This window comes from Python bivittatus, unplaced genomic scaffold (genome assembly GCF_059951505.1).
Source record: "Python bivittatus isolate LINGU-HERP-01145 unplaced genomic scaffold, Pbiv_v1 ctg000080_np1212, whole genome shotgun sequence".
In the NCBI taxonomy this organism is placed as follows: Eukaryota; Metazoa; Chordata; class Lepidosauria; order Squamata; family Pythonidae; genus Python; species Python bivittatus.
Window position 1 is genome coordinate 23,989,636 of NW_028277035.1, and position 21,123 is coordinate 24,010,758.

A 21,123-nucleotide genomic window follows, 5' to 3' on the forward strand; every position below is an offset into this window, starting at 1 on the left:
TGCAGGACATAGATTGAGTTATATTTTCTTTTCTTTTTTCTTTTTGTATTTTTCTATAGTTAACTGGAAGGAGCATGATTGGTTGATGGTGATCTTAGCATGTTCCCTATATTCTGAGCAAATTCAATTAAAAAACAGCAGCTTCTGAGTGGTTCCATTGGTGATCCCCAGATACAGCACGTAAACCTCTTCTGGCTGAATTGCTACGGTGGGATGGAATGTGCTAGAAACACAACAGAAGCGGCTGTCAGAATGTCTGTGCCTCCATGCCTTGCAATGAGCTTCAGGGTTTTTAATTTCATTTATCCAAATGAAGCACTTTCTTGGGTTTACTGCTTATATGCTTTGACCACTACATCTGAAGCACTGATGCACAAAGTCCCTTGAAATGTCATTGTTTGAAATTATATTACTTTTACTACATGCAATGCAATCCAGAGTGGGAGTCACGTGCCTAGAAGATGAATTACACTGAACTGAACGCCATTATCTGAAATCTTGGCTGCAGTATGTTGCTTCTGCTCATACTTAGCTGCCCCCTCCAACATCCATTCTCTGGGGAAGGAAAGTTCAAGGGTATCAATCATGTTACTTTTTATCTGATTCTGAGGACTGCTTCATAAACTATTTCCACAGTCCCTAGATTAATCCACAGATGGCATAGAGCCTTATATACTTTAGCTTCAGGGTTGTTCCCTTCCTGATCAACAGGCTTTTCCATTTATGGATTAATAAATAAATAGCAGTTTCCTTGCTTGGCCTCCACAGTGCCTGGAGAAGTAGAGCAATTTTTTTTTTTTTGCAAAATCAGCACTACAGCTATTTGGGACAACCTATGTCCAGGTTTTATTCACTGGGATTCACTTCTGTTTATCTTGAAAAATGGTTAGACATTTTGGCAAGATATTGTAGCAAAGTCCAAAGTTTTAGTAGTTTGAAAGTCAGGGAGTGGAGGTCAAAGCTGAAGTCTGTCTTTGACTTGACAATCATCATAGCAGAAGTAATAACTATCTTATTTGGTGCTGTGTCTTGCTGTATAGAAGCCCATATCTACACTGACCATTTCAAAGATATAAGGTAGCAGTTCCAACACAGCTAATTTTGAATGTGTTTTTGATCTAGTGACTCCTTGATTACCACTGGCAAACTTATAAAGAAATATCAGGGTGAATTTTGATCTGAATCCTAATACCCCTCCTCTCCTTCTTCTTCTCAAGCTTATAGTTCCTGCCAACATCTGACCTCAACTATTCCTTTATATTAGTCTTTCCAGATGTTTGCATCCAGATTTCAGTTTCAGTTCTGAAGTTGAAGTTGAGCCCCAAGATTGCTGACTCTCTAGTTTTCAAACTATGGAAGATTCTAACCCAGTTTTCTCAGCCTAGCACTCTTCAGATGAATGTTAATCCTATTTAATATCATTTCACCATCAGTTGGCTCTCATTTTGACACTAATATCAATGTCTGTTTCAAGAAATAAAAATGTCCAAGTTATTGCTTGTGAAAATTGATGTGTGTCCGCTCCTCCCCTTAGTTGCAGTGTCTGGGAACTCTAGAGATTTCTCCTCTATGTTAACTTGATTTCCTGAGGAAAAAGGGAAATATATTTATGGTGGTAATTCATTATGATTTGTCAACTTCCCATACACCATTATAGGAGGTTAACCAAAGCTTTCTGTGGTGACATCACATTTTTCCCATGGCCCTTTGTAGAAGGAAGGGTTATTAAAGTTTTATTTATATTTCCTTGTTTAATGTTTTACCTCTGTGAGAAGACAAAGATTTCTCAAGAATCTATGAAGGTTCCATTTGAGTATCGTCTGCCACTAGCCATAACAGTAGTTGCTACTGGAATGAAATGAGCAAGAAAATGCTCACAATTCCGAAAAAACACCACCACCACCATCCCTGAAAGCATGTTCACTTGGACCGAACAGCACAATTTCTTACTCAGTAGTATACACTGGGAATCCATTCCTATAAGGTGAAGATAATTCATTTTCTGGAGCAAGGTTGACTGATACGGGCATACGGTACCTACTGTGAACAAGAGCCTGGGACTGAGATCTAAAACACATCCTCTTTGCACCAGGTCAGAGCTGGCTCTGATCAGATGATGTTGGCTCATTCTGAGAGCTGAACCAGCTTTATTCTGGCTCTGCTAAGAAACTGAGATTGGAAGAAAGAGATTGTTTTACCTTCACTGAGAATAATAGAAGACACTATTGAAATCAATGTAATATTGTAAATGGGAAATTCAAATGGCTGCAGATGTTGATGCTATAGCTTGGGAGGGACTGCTTACCAGGTGATTATTCCAACCCTTTTGTAACAAATACGTAGGTTTTCATTATCTCTTCTTTTCATCTCATCCCCATCCAGTTTTGTCCCCCTCTTTCCTCCTGCTTTCTTTTTCCTGTGCAGCAGCTGCTTCCTCTTACCTCATCTCCATCCTGGTGTTTTGGGAGGAGGGGTTATCTGAAGGATGGAGGGGTACGTTTGTGCATTTGGGTGTGAGTGAGTCAGATCTCTCACACTTGCTACAGCAACATGCAACCATGGTTAGAGAGATTGAGAAAAGCATGTGGTTTTAAAACTGCTGCTACGATATCATGACATCTTCAAATGCTTTTACATGATTGTGGCAGATGGTCTGGCTGATTTTTTTTTTTTTTTTTGGTTTTACAATTCACTGTCCTTTGCAGTTCTCCACTGTAGCATCAGAAATATATGGAAGGTGATATCCATTTCTTATTTTCTGTGTGGTCTAGAGGAAAGAGTGTTTTTTTTTTTTTTTCTCCAGGAAACCCTAACCCATACCAGCTCAGAGGGCAGTGTACTAATTTAATTACATTTCTTGCATTCTCCTCTTGGCCAACTGGAGTGAGCACAGATTGTCTCATGGCGATCTCAATATGTTTCATGTTTCACATGTTTTGAAGCCAGGAGAAATGAAGACAATTGTAAATTGATTTCATGAGAATCAATGATTTTGGGTATGCCCAAAGTAAACAATCACAGTAGGAATAACTATCATTGCTTGGTGTATAGAATTCCAGTTTCAACTATCACTTGGATTTCTTTTTGAGTCCCCTTACCCAAAAAGGTATGGACAAAAGAGTTTGCTGTGATTGTTGTATTGTGCCAGATGTTTGGAGACTGCAGGCATTCCCAATCCATGTCTTCCTTAGGGTGAGATGATCTTTTTCACGTTCATAAAGAGATGACCCCAGGACTTCCCTTTGCCGGAAAAAGAAAAGAAAAAGTTTGGGTCCTTTAAAACAAAGGGGTGTGTGTGGTGTGGGTGAAGTAGCAGTACTGGGGCTGGAAGAGTAGGGTTTTCCATCTCCCTAATCAGTCTCTGATAAATGGCTGGAATGTCCAGGAATCTGGGAGAAAGTCCAGGTAATTTGGAGCAGAGAAAATAAGTAGAAATATATAGCTGCCTAGCCAGAAAGCTACCCTAGGTTTAATTTCAGTTTTATTATGCTTGGCCTCCTGTCTTTTATTTCTCTGTACAATTTGGAAAATTGTGTTTTATGTCAGCTTTGCAGCAAACCTCAAGGTGTGCATGAGGATATTTTCTCCTCCTTCCTTCCTTTGCTCTTCTGAACTATAATATTAATTTGGAGTTATTTTTGTATTTTTAATATTTAAAATTTTTAAAAGCTTATCTTTTCTCTTTTTTAAAATATAGTTTGATGTCATTTACCTCTGTGAGACTGGTTTACCTTCCAATTTTTTTTGGCAGGGGGAGGAGGGAAGAAGGGCTGTAGGTGGTGGCAACAGAAACTACCAAGCCACTACCCCAAAGCAGGGGATGGGGACAGGGTGTGAGGACCCAAGAAGTTTGAGACCTCCAGTCTTGTCTACCCTATGGGTTCAGCCAGGGTCTTCTACAGAGTGCACAGTGACCCAGGATCAGGTTAAGGAGCGTAACCTATGGTATTGGTGACTGCAATGCAGATATTTTGCTTCACTTGCTTTCTTGCTGTGTAGCCAAATAACTGTCATGCTTATGTGCTTGCTGTGCTTTACATCTAAGAAAAACTGAAACAGAGAGAATTCAGTTTGTTACCAGTCCTCTCACTCAGGCTGGTTTTAAAATTCTGACCTTGTGATAAGGTATTTTCATCAGACACAATAATACCTTTCATTTTATCTGCGCAACTCAGAATAACCCACAGGAGACAAATAATTTAAGGAAGACTTTTGGGAAGAGCTTGGTCTTGGTTATGGGATCAGTCAGTAGGAAGATATTTGTCAGCAACACTGAATATTTCTAGCCAGCTTTAACTATTCAGAAGTATCATTTGATTTTTGGAAAAGAGAATTTGGATGTTCAAGACAATCTGTAAATCCTTGAGCTGATGGAAGTTCTAGGTTAGCCTTCCCAATCTGGTCCCTTTCAGATGTGTTGAACTCCCATAACCTCCCAGGTAGCATAATTGCTCAGCTGTGGGATATGCTGGTTGGGTATTATAGATTAATATCCAACACGTTGGAAGATACCACATTGTAATAGGATGCTTTTCACTTGGAGAAACCAGTGTAACATAGAACCCAAACAATGTTACCTGCAAACAAATATGTTGTTTCTTCCAGAAATTTTATATGGCCTGCTACTTAAAAGATAATGCAAATTACAATCTGCTACAACTGTTCTGTAAATGCTGAAAGTAATTATTGAGCCACAAACTCCTCACATTCTGGTCTAGTAAAGAAACACTCACAGGACACCAACACAGAACACAATACATTCCATCTTCCTTTCTATTTGTCTGCATAAGTTTATTTTTCTGGGAAGCCTGCTATAGCTGCTCTATCATGATAACAGCATCTGCTGTTTTCAAGCTCATCATAATCAGAGGCCCCCTTGGGTTGCCAGGCAGCAAACTGATGGCTGAAACACCCATTGGGAACCCATTACTCAAGTCATCCTGCGGACAGGATTGTTCACATTCTGCTGCGGATATTTACAGTCACAGCTGCTGAGATGGTATTTGCAAATTTGTACTGATTTGATTAGCTCGTTTGGTCGTCATTGCTTCTAAGAGCAGGATCTGGCCATAAAATTATGTTCTGTTGCACATGTGACTCCATTTAATGGTGTATCGAAGGAATATTATGTTAATATCTTGCAGATGAACAAAGAATAGGAATATTGTAGGGGCCAGTGAGAGGCCATATGGTGCAATCAAGAGCTGTCATTCCCTATGGTCCCAGGCAATTTATACTCAATGCAACCCTGAGGAAGGCAAAAGACTATCAGTTCTCACTTAACTGAATAACTTCTCTATGGCAGTGACCACATTTAATTGTTAGGACTTTTGTCTGTGTTGCTAATGTGCTGTTTAGTTGCAGGGTTCTTCACTTTTCTATCAGTACATTGTACATGTTGGAGACATCATTTTCATCCAGAGTCAATATGGGCCTTTCACAACAATTGCCAAAGACCAATCAGCTTTACTTGGAGAGGTGAGTAGGAAAGTAAACAAAGGAAGAAAGAATATATATTCCTGTGTCTTAACAGCTTTGTATTTGTGGGAGAATTTTACTAAGTGCACCTTGAGTACTGAGTAAAGTATGAAGTCCTTCATGGTAAGCTGCATCTCACAAGCATTCATTTTCTGCACAATTTTTAAAGGCATAAGAATTCTTTTCACCTTTGCATCTGGTCATCCTAGAATTAAAAATCACTTATTTTCTTAAAATAAAGTGAAACTGTTTAGAATTGTAACCTGGTAGATATAACCCTAATCTTAAAATGTCAGGATGTCCATGGATAGGATATAGAATTCACTTTATTAGCACACCGGAGTGCTTTTACAGAAACATTATATACATTCAGTATATAAACATTATACTGAAAGGAGCATCCAACATTGTGTGTCTCAATATAAGGAATATGATACAACCAAACTTAGTTTGATTCTCAAAACTTAACATTATAGGTCTGCTTTAAATAGCCAAACCAATGAACACTCATCCTGGGAAAGTTGAAGACAACTTAATTAAGAATATTCCTATTCCTACTCTGAATAGGAAGTGGAATCTTATGAATGTGGCAAAAATATGGAGGAACTAACTCATGTTCATGCCTTTAATTCTTCCTATTCTGGAATCAGGTGTGTAAGAGTTTAATAGAAAAAAAACCCGCTTTTTATTTTATTTATTTATTTATTTAATTTGTATGCCCCAATGGGTGACTCTGGGCAGCTCACAATTAAAACCGAAAACCCAAGCCATTCAAAAAAATACCATATAAATAATTAAAATTAATTAATCAATTAAAATCCGACTATAAAACAACCCTATACATAAATACTAAAAAACATTCAAGATGACGGGGAGGAAGGTCAATTACCCCACAAGCCACTTCCACTGGTGGGAGCCCCTATCTGGCCCCCAGGCCTTCTGGCATAGCCAGGTTTTCACACCTTTCCTGAAGGCCATTACTTCCACACACTGGTCTCTCTTCCCAGCTATTTCTTTATGTAAGTTACATCAGGAGAGAAGATGCTAATATTAGCCTGAAGCTAGAATAGCCAAGGGACCAAACCAAGAGGAATGACATGAATGAAATGGATCCACAGGCTTCTCTTTCCAAACTAAAATGCCCCCTCCTGGAGTTCTTCCCCACCAGTAGGGATGCTGCTGTTGATAGATTAGCATCTACAGAAGTAGATAACATTATAGGTCTGCTTTAAATAGCCAAACCAATGAACACTCATCCTGGGAAAGTTGAAGACAACTTAATTAAGAATATTCCTATTCCTACTCTGAATAGGAAGTGGAATCTTATGAATGTGGCAAAAATATGGAGGAACTAACTCATGTTCATGCCTTTAATTCTTCCTATTCTGGAATCAGGTGTGTAAGAGTTTAATAGAAAAAAAACCCGCTTTTTATTTTATTTATTTATTTATTTAATTTGTATGCCCCAATGGGTGACTCTGGGCAGCTCACAATTAAAACCGAAAACCCAAGCCATTCAAAAAAATACCATATAAATAATTAAAATTAATTAATCAATTAAAATCCGACTATAAAACAACCCTATACATAAATACTAAAAAACATTCAAGATGACGGGGAGGAAGGTCAATTACCCCACAAGCCACTTCCACTGGTGGGAGCCCCTATCTGGCCCCCAGGCCTTCTGGCATAGCCAGGTTTTCACACCTTTCCTGAAGGCCATTACTTCCACACACTGGTCTCTCTTCCCAGCTATTTCTTTATGTAAGTTACATCAGGAGAGAAGATGCTAATATTAGCCTGAAGCTAGAATAGCCAAGGGACCAAACCAAGAGGAATGACATGAATGAAATGGATCCACAGGCTTCTCTTTCCAAACTAAAATGCCCCCTCCTGGAGTTCTTCCCCACCAGTAGGGATGCTGCTGTTGATAGATTAGCATCTACAGAAGTTTCTGCTAGGAAAAGTGCCCCCCGCTCCCACCGCATCCTAATTCATTCCAGCCAGCAGTCCTGGAGTAATGATTGACTAAGAGCTCTTATTTTCATTAAATGCATTTCTGGCTGTTGATATTTCGTCTATGTTTTGGACTGTTTCTTTCATTTTTAACCTATTTGTAATTTTAACTGCTTTTTATACGTTTTGCTGCTATTTAAGTTGTATTTTTTTTATTTTGAGTATGTCTTTATATGGTAGAGATGCTGAAGGATTGGTGAATGTAAATAAAACATACCAATAAAAATATAAATTAAAAAGGGGAGGGCTATTGTTAGCCACCTTGGGAATATTTTTTGGAAACATGGTACACAGATGTAGCAAAAAGTTGAATAAACAGAAAACAGTACCAGAAACTGTATAATTGAATCATACAAACGTCTTGTTCATATTCAAAGGGCTAAGCTCACAGATTCCAAAGTGACATTGAAAAGCATGTTTGTGTGTGTATGTGTGTGTGACAGAAAGAGAGAGATAGTGAGTGGATAAATCTTAGTTAGAATAAGCTTTCTTCTTGCCAGTTTCTGTACAAGCAGAGAAAAAATTTGAAGCAACTATTTAGGTTGTTATTTTTCTTCAGGAAATGTCGTCTCTGCCCAAAAGAGGCCTAGTTTCAAATAAAATAGAGAGCCATACATGCTAAATAAATAAGCGCATATTAATTGATCAATACACTGACTATAGCACAAGATTCTCATCATACTGGAAACCTGCACGTGCCCATCGGGGTTGTAATAACCCGCAACTATTATTCCGCCCTCAGTAGCTGCTCTGTTCCTGGAGTCTGGCCAGTTGGATTGCTATGGCAACCAGGCAGAGTGGCTCCTTGCAGCTGATTTTTCCAGCCTCTTTATTTCCTACTTTGGTATTTTGTTAAAAGAGGGGTGTATTGGTAAAGTCTGATGGGCAGGACTTTGCAGACTCCATACACTATTTCTTATGCTCAGTTTGCCTTGGATCTGATGCAAGGTTATATAAGAACAAACTGGGTTTAATTCCGCAAAGCTTACTTTGACTGTGGAGGTTCATTTGCAAAGTACACCAGGACACAGCTTCAGGCAACTGATTTGCAACCTTTAGCTTTTCATTTGCAATGCAAACGGGTTTGCAAAGATGCCGCTTTGGGTGCCAATTTAGGCAGAAGGCAGGATATGAATTCAGTGTGTGCGTGTGTGTGTGTGTTTTAACAACACAACAGCAAAAATGAAAATGCTGATGTGAAGCAGATAGTCCATCAAAGAAATCGCTGTCCATTTTCTTACTTCTCTGACTTCCCTTATGCTAATCTGTCACAAAAAAGGAAAAAGAAAAGAATAACATCTGAAAGCTTTGTTTGGGTCCCTCAATTAATCTGGCTGTCTTCTCAGCAGATGCTTCTGCTCCTGTTCTAAACCATGACTTGGAGCTGGGCTTCCATGTATGTTCTCCCTGTTACACTAATAGGGAGAGTTTCGGTAATCAGATACAAAGAAGGGCAGTTTCAGTACTTTTCATGGCAACTCTTCAAGGAAATTGGCAAGTGCCTTGCTTGTTTATTGGATTTATATTGCACCTTTATTGTGTACAACTCAAGACAACATACATAATGCTTCTGCCTCCTATTTTCCCCACAACAAAAATTATTTGACTTTGGTGGGGCTGAGAGAGTGACTGGTCCAAGGTTGACCAGCCAGCTTCGGCTTCCGTGCCTAAAGGAACACTAGAGCTTATAGTCTCCCAGTTTCTAGTCTAGCACCTTAACCACTACACCACACATTTCGGAATGGCTGTTTGAGTCAAAATGACTATTTACTGGATGTAAGAAATTCTTTCTGTGGGATTTCCCAGGCTCCTTCATGAAGCGAAATGCTTGACAAATGAATGGGAATTCCCCATTGTATACATGGAGTGTCCTACTGCTTGCAGAAGAGCAAAGAGACAAGGGTGAAATGCTTTGCACTTGAAACAGAACATGTTTGCTAAGACTTTCAGCAAAGCAGCTGTGTGCGCATATGCACATACACACAACTTTTAAAGCTGCTGCATAAGTCTTCCAAAGGACACAGCTACATTAACAGTTTGAGAAGGTTGCATCAGTAAATTCTGTAGAGCACATCTTTCAAGTGCTGTGAACAGCTCTAAAAGAGATTCTCCTGGCACATAGTTCTGTTGGCATATCAAAATAAGACTCTAGTCATTGTGCTATAATTCAATGACCCTGGTTCAGTTCCCAGCTCTTCAGTTGGGTAGGAACACAGAGGCAGAAATTTTGAGGAAACTTTGGGGAACAGTTGGAGTAGATAAGGTAGGTTCCTGCTTTATCTTCAGCCGATAAAATATCCCCAATCCTGCAGTGATGATGGAATTGATACTAATTATGTCATAAAACTGGCTTTCTGAACCTTGAAAAATACAGCAATAAAAGAGTTAATAGCAGCTACTTTCTCAGGCGTCTTTACATGCACTGCATTTGACTGGGAGCTCTACTTTTGTCAACCAGACTTCCAGTAATCTGTTAGAAAGGGCACAGAATTAGGAGAGCCATCCAAAAGAAGCAAGTAGGCAAGTGTCCTGGGAGAATATGTGGATAAGGTTCTGGGGAACCTAAGAGATAAAAGGAAATTCTGTGTTTGTAGTGGAAATTAGTTCATTAGAAGGTTACATTTAGGTTCAAAGAAGCTACTATAAAGCGGTATGGACTAGGATAATGAGTGTTTATTTATTTATTCAAGGATTAGCATTTGGGGATGGCCACCTGGGATGAAGGTATTTTTGGATTAAGATGCACGCACATGCACACATTTGGGCATGCAACTGATAAAAATCTAAGTCTAAAGGCAAAATGATTGCACTACTATCTTCTTTGGCTGCTCTAAAACTATTAGCTATGTGGCAGTTTTGGAAGAGGTTAGAAAATGCTCAAACGTCTTTCAAACACCCCTCCCAAAAGATCTAGAAGTTTGAGTCGAGTCTCTAGATTTGGAAACAAGCAAAGCAGTGGCCTGGTGGTACATAACTTACTAATGTGGTCTGTTTTCTGGCTTAGTGTGGTGTTCAAAGTAGACCAATATATGACTTAACAAATCAGGATTTTTTAAAATATGTAGCCTAGAGTTATATGGGAATGCAGCCAATGAGTAAAATTCAAAGTTAAACAATTTAAGACCCATTCATTGAGGCATGCACTTACAGTATATTATTAAGATTTAACTGTGGATATACCATGCAATTTCACAAACTAGCAAGCCTCAAATTCAAGCTGTTGGTGAAACTTACTGTATTTCTGTTTCTCTTCCCTTGCATAATGAGCTATCAGCACCCCTATAGATGAAATGCGCAATTACTTGGTTCCTTCTAAAGCCTGTGATATCTTTTATTCCTTCTATGCTATATACAGTATGGCTGTGTTCTTTTGAGTTTATTTATGGGATAAATAGTGTTATTCAAGGTTTGCTTATTCATATATTTATAATTCATTTTAATGGATCCTTCCTTATGGGGCCTTTGCAGTGGAAGATAAGGTGGTGGGGGAGCAGTTACAGAGAATCCAGCATTTATCTCAGGTTTCCTTCCTCTAAAAAAAGAATCATGTTTTATTTTTGGAGTGAAATTCGCCATGACTTCTACCTGACTTACAAGGATTCACATAAATCAATTGACAAGGAAGCAGGTGAAAATGAGAAATCTGATGAATCAATAATCAAGGAAAGGACATACTGTAGTTATATATTATTCAGATAATTTTGGTGCACTAAAGGGCTGGATAAATGCTTTAAAAATCATGTTTACTAGGCTTTCTCTACAAAGCATAATGAGCAGCAAAAAAGGTGTATACCAGCTGCCAAATGAATCTGGCTTTGCAGATAAAATGACAGATGTACTCTACATACTAGTAGATCAAAAATCTCTGACCACTTCTCCTCTGCTCCTGCTTTAAGAGGGCAGTCCACTTTTTTTTTTTTTAAGTAACATTGCAACGTGGTGTGATTTCTTTATACAGGAGCTTGTTTTGTGTGTAAGTAACGGCAGAATTGTAGGCTGCCTTTTAGAAGCTGATGCCCAGCTTGGGAGACTGTTTTTATTCCCTGTGTTTTAGCACCAGGGTTAGACACTTTTATTTCCTGCTCTTGCTTTAGCATTATCCATCAGGCTGCAGCTGGGAGGAGGTGAAATTATTGCCAAAAATTGCCCTGCCTTTGAACCAAATTCCTTTTCTGCTTATCCATTTTGCACCGCTTGTTTGCCCATCTGAAGCCATTCCCCCATCTCACCCATATTAACATTTCCTGATGAGCCAGTGTGTTAATTTGGTGCTTCAGTTGTCTCCACTCATGGCTGTCCACTGGCAAAGCATCTGCCTTCCCTTCTGTCAACCAAAACCAGGCTAGTGGGCCATCACGTCCTCTTTCTTTAGGACTTCATCAGGTTCTCTTTTCAGAACAGGCCCCCATATTTTCCAACCCCATGTTATTGGTAGACATATGTTCTCTTTCTTCATTGCTAATTTTAAAAAAATCACATTCGTTCTGTGCTAATATAAAATGCAGAGACAATGGAGAAAGCCATTTAGGGAACAGGCTGACTGATAACTTGAAGGGAGGCTGCCCTATGCACCATCACAAGACTAAATCTCAAACCAATATGTGATTCTGCAAGGCCATGATAAGGGAAGATAGTAGCAGATAGGCTGTTTGCAAGAGAAAATGAAAGTAGTGAAATTAGAAGCATGTTTAAAATCAGGTTGCCATAATCTCCAGATTTTTTATCCTAACTTGAGTCAATTTAAGAAATGAAGGCATTGGTCATCCTACTGCAAGCTGAAAGATTTTCCAGGCAGGGATTTAGCCTTTATTTATATATTTCTCTTTAAAGAATCTTTTATACTGATGCTATATTATTAACCTAAGCCAAAAACAGGAAGAAGTTACACGACTGTTTGATCTTAATGCTGTTATCTTGAATCCACTTGCATGGCATGTGATATACTGTATGCCTTGGACTTATTCCTTTGACATTATTTCTACCTGAGTACTTGGTGATTCTGACTCTTGCCATGATTTTGTTTTCTCTGCCTAGGATCTTCAAGTACTTTTGAATTATGCCTGTTCCAGTGTGGGGAAAAATGTGTTTTGGATTCAAAGGGAGTTGGAGTGTGTATGGGCATGTATGTTGCACTTGGAGTGTTCACAGGTGCACATGTAGCACCACATTAAACCAAAGCCAACTTTCCTTAGGACTGTGTGGCAGCTGTATGAACCTAGGAAAAAAGTGCAGCCACTTTAAGGGATACTTAACAGGTGCTACACGCACACCCCAAATGACATTTTACCCTTCCCATCCGTTGCACAGCCCTGCAGTTTTGTAACATTTTCCCTGCCTTTTTATTTGGCCTCAGATGTGCCTGGAGGTGGGATCTGCAGGCAGGAAATTCATGGCTGATTGTTTATTCTGGAGGCTATTTTTCAATGCATGTATTTATTTCAACTGCAAATAAGGGCAAAGCTTATAGCTTTGTGCAGCTCTATAGATGTGCTTGCCCTGATTGATTTTAAAGAAGCAGTCTGAAATGGCTTTGTAGTCTCCCCCTCTGCTTGTAATTGCAGCACTAAACTGTGGTTTATCACTATAAACACAGATGATATAATAAAGTATGTACAATCTTTCAAATTCGGCCAGTTTCTTCACAATTGCAACAGTACTTGCTTGCGTTTTAAGCTGAATGGATGTTGCATAGGAGTCACCAACATGTACCCCCTGAACAGGAATTGCTGGGTTGGTGGCAGGGAGACCCTAGAGAACCTCAGAAAAAACTCAGGGAGCTCCAGTGTTAATCCTACCCTTGAGGAAATGCATGCAATTGTCCCAGTTGTATGGATGGCCAAAAGGCAGAGTTACCATTCTCCAGCCACAAGAAGGACATTCCTAAACAGATTTTCCCTAAACTTATTCAGGGAAAAGATCTGCATAACAGATTTTTTCCCTGAATAAGCATCGGAAGTAACATGGGGGTGGGGTGGGGTGGGGTGGAGACAGTAGGAACACAATTATAATGATGTGATTCAGTATGAGACCTATATAAAAGAGGAGACTATGTGAACTTTGTGATATCTGCCTACTTGAAATAGGCAACTTTACCATTGTAGGAGGACAGCTGTGTTAGTTTATGGTAGCCCAAAATCAAAAGGAGTCTGGTAGCACATTTTCAACTGACTAACACAATGGATTCTAACCCATTACAACTGTTAATTGATAAGGTACTTGTAATCTGTCTCTTCCTTCTTCTCCTTCCCTCCCCCCCATCCTAATTTAAATCCTGTACCAGTCTGTCCACTCCATTGCATTTGATGAAGTGAGCTGTAGCTCCCAAAAGCTTATGCCTTTTTGTAACGTTTGTTAGTTGGAAAATGCACTCCCAGACTCCTGAATTTTGGCAACTTTACAATAATCTTGAAACTGGAAAAATGAGATTGCAACTCTAAGACAGCACCCTTCCTACGAAGTAATGGGATTTACTTCTGAGTAAATAGATTCACCCTAAGGGTTAGGAATGTGACATTGCAATTTGTGATGTAAGGCACAGTGCCTTGAGATTTTAATAAAGCTGTTGTGATTTAGGAGGACGGAAGAAAGACAGTATAAACAAATTATTCTGATACTGCACTTGGTTACAGCATCAATGGCATATGAATATTTGTGCATAGCTAATTTGTGCATCATCTGGAAAGTACCAGGTGTTCCCCACAGGGGTTGCAATGTCATTTGGATATTTTGTTTGGAAGCTAAAAGTCAGCCCTGGTTGAGGTTCTCATATAAACCACATGATTCTGGGATATGAGCATTCAGGAGAAAAACCCAGGGTTATTGTGAGATTCAACAATGGAGAAGCACTCAAGAGAACATTTAGCACACAACATGATGAGGAGTAGCCAATATTGTCTTTATTATACTATTCAAAATCTTATTTATGTTTTCAGTTAAAACCCATGCATATGTTATGTAAAATAATAACACACATTTTCTTTCTTTTCTTTTTGACCTCAATTGCTGCACATGGACAATTGCAAAATTGAGGGACAAGGCCCCTTAAGAGCGTTTTGCGTATGAAGCTGTTGCCATACCTAAACAGTATGCCTGTTCATAATTCTCTCTTTCTAGCAAATCTTGGAACAATAATTATTTATCCAATGGAGAATTCTGAACTTTACTAGATAATGGGTGCTTCTGAATGGGTGACTGCTAATGCTAGTAAATAATTGCCATCATCTACAAGTAGGACCTCAGTGAATTTTTCACTGTGTGGGGATATTGTGCTTTCTCTAAATTTAAGTTCTACTAGGTTCTATCCACCAAACCAGCGGCATTCATCCCATTCTTCTATCTGTAAGGAACATGGTATCGAAATGAATAGTGTCAGCTTCTACAAGATAGACCAGATTGAGAAACAGACACTGCATAGGCCTAAAACTACTTTTGTTAGAATGGCTTTACTGGTAGTCCTCATTCAACAACCACTTGTTCAGCGACCGTTCAAAGTTATAACAGCGCTGAATGAGGAGACTTATGACCGGTCCTCGAAGTTGAGGCTGTCACAACGTCCCCACAGTTGCGTGATTGCATTTGGGCACTTGGCAACTGGCTCATAATTTGGACAGTCGCAGCATCCCATAGTCACATGATTGCCATTTGCGACCTTCACTGCTGGTTTCCGACAAGCAAGGTCAATGGGGAAGCTGGCAGGAGGTCACAAATGATGATCATGTGACCGTGGGACACTGCAACTGTGTGGGATTCATCTAATGATGGCAACTGGGACTACTGCAACTGCCATTATAAGTTGATACAGTCACGTGATGTCATGCTTTACAACTGTGTTGCTTAGTGACAGAGTTGCCAGTGCCAATTACCATTGGTAAGTGAGGACTACCTGTAGTAACAGAAAATCTGAATATGCTTCCCTCCATCCCTCTTTTATCTTCATGTAAATTGGGGGTGAGGGGGGCTGACTTAGGTGTTTTTGTATATCTTGATATGGGCTTAAGCCATGTTTACCTGTTCATTGCTTGGTAACAGACCTTCTCTCTCTCTGTCAAGGCTACTCTACTCTCTGCAATATACTATACCACTTCAGATTACAAAGGAAGATTATGCCTTTGAATGCCATCCTTATATGCACATACATACATATCCACAGACCTATATCTGTATATCTTCACATCTATATCTCTTTCTATATCTACACACACAAAGTATTTTTCACTAATGTACTAATGTTCTACATTCATAGGGTTTGCCCCATGGGGGAGCATCCAAATATGCCATAATCTATCTGCTACTTGAAGCAATAAAATCCAAGAAGAATTCCCCATGTTATTATATAGTAAGTTCTAATTCACCTACGTCTAGATACAATGTAAGATTCCAAGACAAAAGCAAATGACCAGATTTCAGTTCAAACCAAGTTTAACAAAACTACAAGTGTACTAAGATATGGAGGTAGCTTGCAGCCTAAATAATGGTGACACTGGCCAAGACTTCTTGTGGTGAGGAGGAGGTTAGAAGACATCCCACTTAAATGAGTGGGAGATGGTGGCCAAGCTGGGGAGGGCCTATTTTGAAAGCAACAAATGGTAAACTGAGTAATTCCTTTGAAGTGTCCAAATCTTTGTTGTTTGTATCTAAGATCAGCACTGGCTTCACAGCTCAGAAAGCTAGGTAGGCTTCAATCTGAAAACTTGCTTGAGACTATTCTATGTGGTCAAGGTTTAATTTCTTGTTTAAGACCTGAGTACCATTGTTCATTTAACTACAGTGGAACCTCGGGTTACGAACGCCTCTGTTAACGAACTTTTCGGCTTATGACCAGCTCCAGCTGCAAAAATTTACCTTGGTTTGCGAACTCCGCCTCGGGGTACGAACAGGATACGCGGCCATTTTCCCTCCCGTGACATGGTCCGCGGCCATTTTTCCGCCCCTGACACGTGGTCCGCGGCCATTTTCCACCCCTGACACGTGGTCCGTGGCCATTTTCCACCCCTGACACGTGGTCCGCGGCCATTTTTCCGCCCCTGACATGTGGTCCGTGGCCATTTTTCCACCCCTGACACGTGGTCTGTGGCCATTTTTCTGCCCCGACACGTGGTCCATGGCCATTTTCCGCCCCTGACACGTGGTCATAGGGAGGGGGAATCTCCCTCCAAGCAATAGCCACCTCCCTGTCCTCCACGCCAGAACGGATTAACGGTAATTACATTGAACCTTATGGGAAAATTTGCTTCGGGTTGCGACCAATTCAGGGTGCGACCAGAGTCACGGAATGAATTAAGTTTGTAAACCGAGGTTCCACTGTATTTCAGTATGGATTAACCTGTTTTTTAATTAATTTTTTTGTGTTTTCTCTATGTTTCAATTGTTTTTTTTGTTTTATTTCTCATATTGTCATTTATTATTGTACCTCATTATTGTTTTCTTTTTCTCTTCTCTTATAGATTAAAAAGAATTACAGAGTGTTGTTTTAAAGGCCCCAGCATGAATCTTGACCTCAATTACCCGGCCGTAGCAAAAAAAGTTCCACCTTATCTGAAAGCAGATTTTATCTGGAGAACCAGGCTTTAGCTCCTATAACTATGGATTGTTTATGATAATTTACTTTTTCAAAGAACTGCACAAGGGAGGAGGAGCATAACATCATGGTACTGGGGTAACTTGATCACATATTTTTTTTCCAGTGGAAGCAGCAGTGAGTCAGAATATTTCCCAATAAAAATTGAAGTACTAAACCTGAATTTTGAAACAATAAATGACCTAAAGGATACTTCTTCATATGAGTGCATCAAAATGGAATTTGATAATTGAAATGCATGTCTCCATTCAGGAGTATCATTATACCAAAATAGTTGCACACGGAGGGTTAGGAACAGGATGTTTTGGTCATTCTGCCTGAGAATTCCTCACCTAGTCTTGCAGAGACCTTGATTTTAAAAAAATATATATTTCATGGGCCACGCTGCCAGCACTTTTTCCCCTCGGCCTGGCTTTTGAATGAGGAGGAGTTAATTGCCATCTGAGGGCCTATCCTGAAAGCAGCAAATGGTAAACTGAGTCATTCCTTTTAACTTGCTTGCTTAACCATGTCTTAGTAATGTTGTTGTTACATGTTTTGAATATGTTTAAACCCTAAGGAAAAACAATATAAATATAAAATAAAGATGCTGATAGGATGCTTATATCCCAATTGAATGGTGAAGAATCTGCTAGGCATTTTTTGTTTTTTTGTTTTTGTGGTAGAACCAAATGATTTGCTTGTACATTTTTCAGTGAAGAACCCATCTTTTGGAATAACTCAACATATGAAGCAGAACAGTATGTCCCTCCTTCAATTTTTATAATATTCAGTGGTGCCCAAGTTACTTTGGCACTTAAAGGCAGACAATTTCACAAAGACTTCACTGTTGACAGCAAAAATAAGTTCCACAAACTATGTAACTAACAATTTGCTTTCCGTTCATGATACCCCAAATGGGCTGCCTGAGATGCTTGACTCACTCTGCTTGAACATTTGTTCAAATTCAGATTCAGCTCTGTCATTCTGTAGTCCTCAGTTCCTAAAAAAGAGGAGAGATTCTTAGGAGTAAACCTTTCTTTGAAGTCTGGGCAGTAAGATTGGTTGGCAGTTGCTAAAGAACAATTGTCCATTTAAGGGAAAAAAAGACAATTGTTAGGACTGACCTACTTTCAAATGAAGGTGGAAAGTATGATATGATAAAGCAGTTCTTTTATGTAAAACCTTTTGCCCATGATAACACCAATGAAAGAAGGTATAACTAAGCCCTCGGTGACAAGGATACATGGTTGAAAGCATTTCATTCTTTAAAATTACTTCTTTTGTGCTATGCTTGAGACCTTCCTGTTGAGCTAAGCAACCCTGTGTGCATAGGGAAGGGTTAATTGCAGCAGCTAGTACCTTGTTAATATCTATCAGTTGGGTGGTCCTTTGGCAGTTATGAAGTTCTGGAAGATTATCTTAACCTTGCCCTGTTTGTTGCTCCTGTTAACTGTTCCTTCTTCTCTCTCATGGTAGGATCACACAGAATAATATCTTTTCTCCTATCTCCTCTTGAACATTGGAATGTTTTGAAGTGCAAGTAAAATATGTTTGTTTATATGAAGATGGTGTAATTCTTTAAGAGGAGCAATTGATTCAAGAAAGGGAAAAAGAAGAGGAGAGAAATGAAGATAAAAGCCAAGCTGAGACCATTTAAAGTAGTTATCATAAGACTGTCCAATAATTTCTATTCTTTATCATGCCTTTTGCTGCATAAAATAACTCGTACCACACAACACTTTCTCTGTTGTTTGACCACTAGCTCAGCCTAAACCATGGCTGTCTCAGTAGACTCCATAGCTACCTGTACATCAGAGCCCTTCAGCATTGGTGAGATTAGTTTGTGCATGTATATGAGAGAGAGAAAAAAATAATATTAAATAAGGATCCCATGTACAATTTAATGTAGTGCAACATTACAGAACATTGTCCTTCCCCAAAACCAAGGACCCCTACTAATGTTAATCAAAAGTTAATTAGTAAGGAATAACCTCTTAATTGCTCCAATATTAGTTTTTGTTCCTCTGTAGAAGGAGGGCTATGTATTAGTTTCTTTGCTATTTTGATGTGTGCCTGTAATCAATAATTAAACTTCCCCCACTTTTAAATAAAAAATAGTACCCACCAAGACAATGAAGAGCTGCTCAAAAGGCTATTCATTGTTGCCCCTGAACTGAAATAGAAATAGGAAAAACCTACAAATAAGAAGCTTTAATGAAAACACATGAGACCAAAAAAGCCTCAGATAAGGTGCTAGAGACCAAAGTTAAGGAAAGAAATAGTGCTTGGAATGTGCTCCAAGGATATGTGGTGCTACCTTGTGAATATGTAATTCTGTACTGGAATTAAAATGATTATACCTAAGGCTAGAGTACAACTCTACACTAAAAGTATTCTGTGTTGAGAATGCTCAGAACTATTCTTGGAGCCAGAGGAGGATCAATTTGCATGAGTTCCACTGAACATTTGCAGTGTTGGTAATGAAGAGAGCTGAGGGACCATATGGGCAGATGATCCCTAGCGATGCATAATTTGGTTTTGCAGTTAGCCAAATGCACTGGCAAATAGAAGAATTAGAGCATCAGGCACTGGTAAAGTTTAAGATATTCAAAGCTAAAGGGCAGCCCAGCTTCTGAAATCCATTTTCAAACCAGAAAAACACCCACCCTTTTTCCTCTTGTCTATTCCTTTCTAAGGCACAGCTAAGGAAGCAGTTCAGCAAACAAAGGCTGCAGTCCACCACTGATCCACTGGAGGGGGCATGGCCACGTGAGAGTAAGAGGAAGAGGAAGGCATCTCCCTGCAAGCTGGCACTCTCTGCCATCAGCTGACAGTAAAACAAACACCCTCGATGCAAAGGGCAGGCCGAGCATTTGGTATTTGTAATTAAAACTTCTGGCTTGCTCAGATGAGTCACTCCCAGGATTGCTTTACCAGCCCAGCCTGCATAACAGCATTGCATCTAAGGCAGCAGAACCCACTTTCAAGGAAACGTCTTTAGACAATTTTATGGGCCATAGTCAGCGCCTGATTCGTTCTGCTAATTATGTGCTTTCCTTCTCACACTTCGCACAATCTTTTAAGAATATATTTATTCAAGTGCACAGCCGAGGAGGGCTCCTGTCCAGTACTGCAAAGTTAGAAAATTGTCAATAGGCATCCATTGTGAATAACTCTGGAGCAGTAGCAGTTTTTTTGGCCAGTTTCACCCATCATGCCACCTTCTGGAATGTTCAGGACTGCTTGAAGCTGTTCATTCTGCTGTTGCAACTAATTGGTCCACAAAGTTGTGTTACAACTTCAGTTGTATGTTTTGTTAACATAAATTAGACCTTGCTAATCAACTTGGCTAGCTGCTTCATTTGCCAACAATTCTGGGAAGAAATTGTATGGCCTATTTGCTATTGTAGTAAATGAAGCCTTCCATGTATGAGGTAGCAGATCTTTAATCCTAGGGGTTGGGGACAAAGTCTTAGGGGTGGCAGCCTTCACCATCGTACTCTCCTTTTGAGCCAAGGCATCTGCAAGATGTATTAGACTAGATGGACCACTGTTTAATCCCTCTTGGGAATCCTTAGGTTCTTCTCTATTCAGACAACTTTTTCATTATGACCTGTTCTGTCAGATGAATCAGGCTGGGGTGTGGTGTTTGTGCCTTCAGGTATTTAGGAAGTGTTGCAGCTTGAGCAGCAGTGTGGTAAGTCTCTGCTCTGGCAGCAGTATGGAGGAAAAAAAAAACAACAACAACAGCCAGATGGAGGGACAAAGGGGTGCTTCAGGGAAAAGCCAGGTCTTAAGTGCTTTTTGGAAAGTTAAAAGGGTGGGGCTGGCCGAACCTCAGGGGGAAAGGTGTTGCATAGTGCAGGGGCTGCCATGGAAAAAGCATGCTTCCTAGGTCCCATAAGATGGCAACATTTGAAGGAGGGGACTAGGAGTGTGCCTACCTCATCCAATCTGGTAGGTTGGGCAGCTATCCTTAGGGAGAGGTGGTCCCACAGATAACCTGGTCCTGTGCCATTTATGGCTTTAAAGGTAACCAGCACTTTGAATTGCACCTGGAAGGAAGCTGG

General features: G+C 39.7%; 1 long non-coding RNA gene across 1 annotated transcript; it reads left to right on the top strand.

Moving 5' to 3' along the window:
- Window positions 1-5,046: 5,046 nt before the first annotated feature.
- Window positions 5,047-20,285, top strand: LOC148216644 (uncharacterized). The gene is made up of 4 exons (XR_015795054.1): window positions 5,047-5,478; window positions 15,737-15,829; window positions 16,938-18,711; window positions 19,750-20,285. It is a non-coding gene; the product is annotated as an uncharacterized LOC148216644 (long non-coding RNA).
- The last annotated feature ends 838 nt before the right edge of the window (window positions 20,286-21,123 follow it).